At 32.6% G+C, this 8,207-nt stretch overlaps 1 long non-coding RNA gene across 3 annotated transcripts; it reads right to left on the minus strand.

The window, feature by feature from the left end:
* Positions 1–672: 672 nt before the first annotated feature.
* On the minus strand, positions 673–4,693 carry LOC120076379 (uncharacterized). 3 transcript variants are annotated; one of them, XR_016529288.1, is made up of 7 exons: positions 4,614–4,693; positions 4,351–4,450; positions 2,622–2,698; positions 2,432–2,526; positions 1,218–1,889; positions 1,006–1,136; positions 673–920 (listed from the first exon to the last, which is right to left on the minus strand). It is a non-coding gene; the product is annotated as an uncharacterized LOC120076379 (long non-coding RNA). The 3 variants fall into 3 exon arrangements; XR_005481531.2 differs by lacking the exons at positions 673–920; positions 1,006–1,136 and having other exon boundaries at positions 1,688–1,889; positions 2,432–2,535; XR_005481532.2 differs by lacking the exons at positions 673–920; positions 1,006–1,136 and having other exon boundaries at positions 1,751–1,889; positions 2,432–2,535; positions 4,626–4,683.
* Between the last annotated feature and the right edge of the window lie 3,514 nt (positions 4,694–8,207).

Genomic DNA, 8,207 nt, shown 5'->3' on the forward strand with positions numbered 1-8,207 from the left:
TAGTCAAACTGGCCTACTCCCATGAAGTAGTCTACTAGCCCACGCATTTCTGAGTTGGGATTAGCAATGTTGTAATGCTCTATCCCCACGTTGCAATGCCTCAGGCTTCAGGAAGAACAACATTGCAACGTTGTATGGGCAGCGTTGCGACACTGCCTGGCAGTGGCATCTTTTTTAGTTTTTCCAGCTGAGCTTGAATTTTCAATTACATACTAATTTCGACTCTATTGACTCCAATAAAATTACAGACTACAAGTACACACACTAGAAGAATTTCAGGCTTTAATGTCGGTTGACAACCGACATTAAAGATAGTGTTATAAAGCTCTTTAATGTCGGTTGTCTTTAATGTCGGTTTTAAACCGACATTAAAGGGCTTTAATAACACTGTCTTTAATTTCGGTTGCAACCGACATTAAAGCCCTTTAATGTCAGTTGCAACTGACATTTGACATTAAAGCCTTTTAATGTTGGTTGTAACTGACATTAAAGCCCTTTAATGAAACTGGCATTAAGCCTTTTAATGTCAGTTGCAACTGAAGCCCGAGAATCAAATGAAGCCCTTTAAACTGATATTGAAACCTAGAATTTGTCCGTTTTATCAATTATTGTCCATTTTTTAAATTTCGTTGCCAAATCAATTTTTTCGGTCAAAAAGTATAACATAACACATCATCATCGAACGTTGTGGCTATGACATATTATTCATGTATGGATTATAAATCTATTACATTTAATCTGCAAATTCTGCTATAAAATTATAATTTAAAAGGCTGTACAATAATCCACTTGGTAAGTAATACAAACATTATGAGTTTGTTGTCCCTCTCCACTTGGTTAGTATGGATTCCTTCATAATTCTTCTTGAGCAGACCCCCTAACTTCAGCAGTGTCTGGTTATAGGGATCTTTGTCTGACCACTGTTGTTCAAAGGATCACAAACAATAAAGGTTTAAGACAAAGGATTGAAAGTGAAAATGTGATCAGAATTCATATTCAACTAACCGTATTTATTGAGAAAGTGCATAAATGGTACATTCAAGGAAAAATTCTTGTTGTGAATGTGTTGGATCTAGAGTTCCCCAAGAAAAAACATAAAGAGGTTGTGATACCAAATCTTTACTCCTTTGTTGCACCTGCAAAACAAGAAAACTCAATAGTTGAATAAATGAGAGAATCTTCTTTTTCAAAATCTTGAAGAAGAGAAGCTTGGTTACCTAGATATGAGATACGAATACGAAGGTAAATTTTCGGCAGCATAACGATGCTACCACAACAAAACCAAAAATTTACCTTGGACCTGTTCAAAGAAACACACTCCCAAAAATATTTCACAACCACTTATTCTCAATAGAACTATCAAAATTCCCAAAAAATGAATATTCAAGAACACATGCATCAATAAACAAATTTAGCTCACAATGTACTTCAAATCTCAAAAGTTGTCATAAAAACTACCATAGTGCATGAATAACCCATAAACTACCATATTGCAACCCACAAACTCAAGCACCTTGAATCAGATCTAAACTACAAATAAATAGTACCCATGAGTCATAAACGGGTGTTACATTCTAACCCAATATGGTCCAATGATAAATAAGCACATTATAACTTCTCAAATACGAATTTCCACATCATTAGAGTCACTTGAAAACACTTAGAAACTATTCTTAAAACTGTATGCATTCAAAAATGCACTTACCAGGAACAATTTTTACTTGAATCACTTGCTATTGCAATAAATCCATCTCCTCTCCACCCCTTCCAAACACTTAAAAAATACACAAACAACATCATTAAAAGTATAGGGTAGAACGAACCTAGTGGCACGTGCGACAGAGACATGCAAATGACGACAATGCCTTCCATGTCTCTTCCAAAGGTGTCTTAAATATTGAAGAAGAAACAACAAAAGATGACATTAGTTTAGTAATCTTTGTTTCTCAACTCATACACAAGAAGGAAAAATAGGAAATAGCCAATTTAAACATATTATTCTAAGAAAAACAGATAGATCTCAAGAGTTCATATCAATAGATATTCTTGTTCAAGATATTGAAGAAGAGTAGCTTTGTTCACTAGATATGAGATACGAAGACGATGGAAAATTTTCGGCAGCATAACGATGCTACCACAACAAAACCAAAAATTTATCTTCAATCTGTTCAAAGAAACACACTCTAAAAAATATTTCACAACCACGTGTTCTCAACAAAACTATCAGAATTCCAAAAAAAATGAATATTCAAGAACACGTACATCAATAAGCAAATTTAGCTCACAATGTACTTCAAATCTCAAAAGTTGTCATAAAAACTACCATAGTGCAACCTACAAACTCGAGCACCTTGATTTAACCCTAAATCCAGAGCTCACAAAATTCTTAGAGAATTGAGAACAAAATTATAAGAGGAGAACAACATTTTACCTGCACTTTCTGGTGCCGAATCAACCCATTATTTCCATTCTCCTCCTTTCCAACTTCTTCATCCTCGATAATTGCATCTAGGAATCCTTCCTTGTCTTTATATGCTTCTCAAAAAATGAATCGAAATGATTAAAGAGATCAACCCAATGATGATTTAAACGCAAGGTAGACACACAAACAGCTAACTTACCTATAAAACAGAGGTTCTTCAATATCCTCAAGTGGAACAGATGTGACATTATTGATGAATGATCTAATATTTGGACGCTAAGAGACGAAGAAATAAATTATTAAAAAAAGAAGAAGAAGAAGGGAGGGGAAATTTATGAGTTACAATTCTTTTACAGAATTAACAAACAAAAAATTGATCCAAAAACAATCAAACAGTATATATTAAAAAAAACGTTTAAAATAAATCAAAACATGCAAGCAATACTTAAAAGAAGACACACAAAGGTAGACACACAAACAGCTAACTTACCTTAATAAGAAACTAATAACAACATAAGCTGACTTCATTAATAGTGTTGAAATCAGTACTAGGCCAAAGGTTACAAATCCATTGGAAGAACTTGCCATACAATTTTATAATAAGAATGAGCTTATATCAATACAGACTATTGACACCTAAACCTTTAATATCAGAACTCTGACAACGCTCTTTAGATTAGTAATGAACGGAACTTACAAGGATTGGATTAATAGAATTTCACAATAAATCCCATGCGAAGATGTTTTGACTAGAAGTTTCATGATTTCTTCAATCAATTTTTAGAAAATGACGGTATAACATGGATTGGAAAACAAAACCGGTAGATACTTTATTCCGTAATTTTGAAGGCATAGACATTAATTCTCAATAGAGCCAATAGCTCCAATGATCATTGCCAAACAGTTATTAGACAGTAATATCCATCCAATCTCTTACAGACACAACTAATAAAATTTCAGCAGTTATTTCATGTCAATACATCATAGCCATTCATAATATCTAGACTAGAAATATGTGTCCTCTTTCCCCCTTCCCTTCTCTTCTTGAGCCTCATAGATAAACCAACAACAAAAAGAGGAGATATGATTATATGAATATAAATCCATTAAGAATCACGGTCCTGTATAAACTCATATTCAGTATGACAAAACAAAAATTAACATGACATAGACATTCAAAAATAAGCTGAATATGATATCCTTATATCATCAAGCACATCCATGATTACCATCAAGTTTTTTCTTCCTTATGTTATGGAAACATCCATCATCATTTTTTCATCATCATTTTTTATCTTTTTCCTTTTGTTTTCCTGACTCGTTGAACTTAAGATGTTACTTAAAGTAAAACGAGTACATACAGGTGCTATAAAGGGGTGGGATGGATATATATTAGAAATCATGACCAAAAGTAGAATCAAATGCAGGGTGACGTTACAAACAATAACATGAGTCAGTAAGACAAGCATATGCGATATCCTAAATTAGGACTACGATAGCTAACAAAAAATGGCAACAGAAGTTCCCAAAAACGTAGGAGCAAAATTCAGTGGAATTGTATGAGAAAAACTGAAAAACATAATCAAGAAAATAGCAACTAGCGTGGAGTAAGAGCAATTAAAACCTTAAACATTCAAATATCATAATGACCAAAACAACACTCAACAAACTCAATCCTAATCATGTTTCATTTTGGCATTCCTACGATACCATAGTCCTATGACCAACTTAAAGAAGCATAAAACCAATGAACAGACAAGGAATTACAATCTACCACGAAACAATTAAAACAAATACAATAAAGAAAATTTTAAAATATATAAATAAAACGAAAACCCTAGACCCATAAGCCTTGTATACATGGAAAAAGAAAAAAAAAAAAGTAAATAACAAAGCCATATACTAAAGCAATCGAAATTTCTATATACCACTTCTAGCGTCCTCCTCTTCATCTTCATTATGGTACTGAAAGCATTGCAGAAATTGAAAAATGCCTAAGATGACCGATCACTTCCCAGTAACAAAGAACTGATTGAACAAGAAGAAACGAAATTAGGGATTTGAAAGGGAAAATTTGAGATAATCGGAGTGAATAGAATGAAATAATGAAGTAAAACGAGGAGTTTGTATCTAATTTGGTAATGATGAGATCGTAAAAACAATCAATTTAGAAAAAAATAAAGATATATACGGAATTTTCAACCGGTAGAGTGAACAATTTGAAGGTTCCACGACCACGATCAAGATGGACGGAGATGAGAGGAAAAAGGGAGATAAAAAATGGGGAGGAGGATTAAATTAAGCAGGTCTTTAATGTCGGTTTTAGGTATCCCTACAATGTCGGTTTAAAATCGACATTAAAGATCCTCTTTTTTTAAAAAAGACAAAACCGAAATTATACATCCGATTTCACTTTTTCCAACCGACATTAAAGCCCAAAATTCTTGTAGTGATATTAAGGCTCATCAAACAAGAGCTAATTACAATTATAACAACATAATTAAAGAGCAATCTAATGCCAAAGCTGGATGATCACCATATCAGTGACCATAACATGCATGTCTAGAAATTCACCCACCATTCTCAGTTAATGTTAATTGAGTACTTAGAACATGCTCTTATACAAATTGATAGAGTAAACATGCATAAAACAGAAGCTAACAGAATCACCAAATACTCTAATTACACTTAATTTGAGTGAAAAACATTCTATAAATACAACTTTATACAAAGAGGGTTTTAGAAGTACAACCTTTGTAGATTTCTTTCAAATCCTTGCTAATCTCCACGAATTTGACCTTCAAATCTTCAGTAGACCACCAAGATAATCTTCTCCACTTTTCTCTGTCTTAGATTTGAGTGGTGGAACTCTGAATTAAAAGAGAATTGGAGATAAATTGGAAAGAGAATTGGAGATAAATTGGAGAGGGTTTTAGAGTATAAAATTCTGTAGAATTTTCTTCCTCAAAATTAGAATGCATCCCTTTCAATGTTGGAAATATGAAGTATTTATTCAAAATAAACATCGAAACAGTTAGTTGATCAACCAATTGACACTTCAAAAGGCAATAACAAAGTGGGATAGGTGTTGATTTTATAAAAAAATCCACTCAAATTCTAAATTTGGGATAAATCCACTTGAAAACCAAATTTCAAATAAATTATATTTAATTAAAAAAGATTAAACATAATTTCAATTTTTGAAAATTGAAAAATTGATATTTTTTTATTTTAAATAATTAACTAAACAAATTTAATTAAACAAATAATAATAATTTAATAACTAATATTAAATTAATGAAACACCTAGTTCAAACATGAATCCCTATTCATGTAATTAAATATTTAAATCATTATTTAAATACATTAAACTCTCCAAAAATGTTAAATTTCAATAAATTTAAACGTTTAATTATATCGAATATAATTATCAGAACCTTAAAAAATAAATTTGGACATTTCAAATCCAAACAATATTTTAATTGAAGATTTAATTTTTTATAAGCTAGTAGAGGGACTTTAAATTGAATTAATCAATATTCATTAACTACCGAAATATACCACTATAGCTCAGTAGTTGCACTCTCATCATTGTAGATATATTTTTATCCACTTGATTTAACTATAATCAATAAGTCGATCCTTCATAGGTCGTTCGTATTTACAGCTAGGTCAAAATTATCGTTTTACCTCTGGAAATATATCTTGCTCCTTAAGTAACAACTGATCCTCCATTGAACAATTGGTTTATAGTCCAACTAATCAACCATGTCCCTCTCTATCATGAGAGGGCATGGCCCCTTTGTTCAAGACCAGAAATCAGTACTTAAGAGAACAACCTATCTACTTACCCTAAATTAGGTAGGAGTGAGTTCCATCTTGCAGAACTATGTCCCAACCTATCTATCCGGTTTTATCCCCAAAATGGGAGGCTTAATGAGTAGTGTTGTTGAACTACTCTCACCTATGTAAATCAAAGGATAATCCTGAATAAACATGAGTTTATAGTTAGCTCGAGATTAAGATTGAGTTACCATAGGTCATCGAATTGAAATAGTTAGTTTTAACAGTAAACGGTCGTTATAAAGAAAAATGACTATTTTGGGGTCTGGTCTTATGCAAACGTATTTTGCATAGGATGCCCCTACTAACATATCTCCACATGAACGATTTTGGGTCACATCGTTTGTATTAGTATACAAAGTGAGTCGTATCCATAATGTCCCCAGGATGAGGTACCCAATCTCATCCATATACTTATAGATCTTTTAGGCTATATACTATAACTTAATCCTCTTTTATGTCTCTACATAAAGTTAAAGTATTCATACTATAGCCATGAATTTGTTTACTGGATTTTATAAAGAAATTCAATTTCAATAACACTTTTATTAAATGAAGTTTCAATGATACTTTTATTGCAAAATATAATATATTTCATATATTATGAACCGCGAGTTTTAGGGCATTCTCAACAATATAATAACTACCATACTGTATATATATCATATATTAAACCATATGTTATATCTAATGTAACATATAACCTATAAATTATATTATATCGCATATAATATAATCTATAGTTTAATATTCTCCCATTTAGCCTATAGTATTTAATGTGAATCATATTCATATTAATTTCAACCTATAGTTTTTATATGTGAATCACTGTTCGTTGATTTCGTGATTCGAGCTTAGGAGTGTATTGTATAAAGTAATTGGAAAAATAAGTGTAAATGTGAATGATGTGTGGATGCGTTTATGATGCGTTAGTGATGCGTTGATGCGTTAGTGATGTGCAACAGGACGCATGACACTCCTCTATAGACGTTCAAGTTTTCCTGACTCAGATCCAAGTATAAATCCAACTCAGGTTCCTGGTAAGTCCAGGGTCGAACTCAGGGATTCAGATTAAAGCTAACGCAGACCTTGCGTTGTGACTGTTGTAGAAATATCCTAAGTAAATGTAGAAATGAGTTATTTACACTAAGCTGCTGTGTGATGCAAGAAGATACAAAAGGGTCGAGTAGAGAATGATGGGTCGTGTGAAAATGGAGTTTAATGCAAGTGATATGCGTCGATCTAAGTTAGATGTACACAAACAAGAATATGATGTGAATGAGATGATTTGTTTATCTCTGTTATGCGTTAGACACTATTCGACACTTCTCAATGCGAATATCATACAATACCTATCTCTAGGACGTATGCATCAATCACAGGATGCAATAAAACACCAGTGCGTCTATCTCTAGATGTACTAAGCGTTTCTAACTTGATGCTAGCTTACTTATTCTCTCGAATAACTTAAGCTAACGTTTCTTTTGCCAATTGATTTAGTTGGTTTAAGCGTTTGAAATGGAATTTTGCAAGAAGTTATAGATGCATCCGACATAAACAAGAAATAAACAGTGGAAAAGTATGATAGATCAAATATGTGAATTTATAAAGAAACTGATTGTCTTTACAAAACCAATACATAATTAAATGAGAAGATGAAAATGATAAGTAAGATGAAATGGAAGGAGTCATGCCGCAGAGTACAATCTCTTGGCCTCTTAGGCTCAATTCTGGTTCGTGTACAACCACTTGTGGAAGAATTGGAAGAAATGTCTCTCTCGAGCTCAGTTTCCTCTGCTCCTTGATCGGCGATGGTGGTGGTTCTCTTCCCTCTTGTTTTTCTCGTCACCACAGCACAGCTCTACGGTCTCAAAATTTCAGAATTATGTAGTGCTAAAAGATCTCAAATTCTAAAAAAAGGGTCCGTTCATCTGGTGGGATT

The sequence above is a fragment of the Benincasa hispida genome, chromosome 4 (genome assembly GCF_027475165.1).
Source record: "Benincasa hispida cultivar pf3 chromosome 4, pf3_genome.v1.1, whole genome shotgun sequence".
NCBI classification, from domain to species: domain Eukaryota; kingdom Viridiplantae; phylum Streptophyta; class Magnoliopsida; order Cucurbitales; family Cucurbitaceae; genus Benincasa; species Benincasa hispida.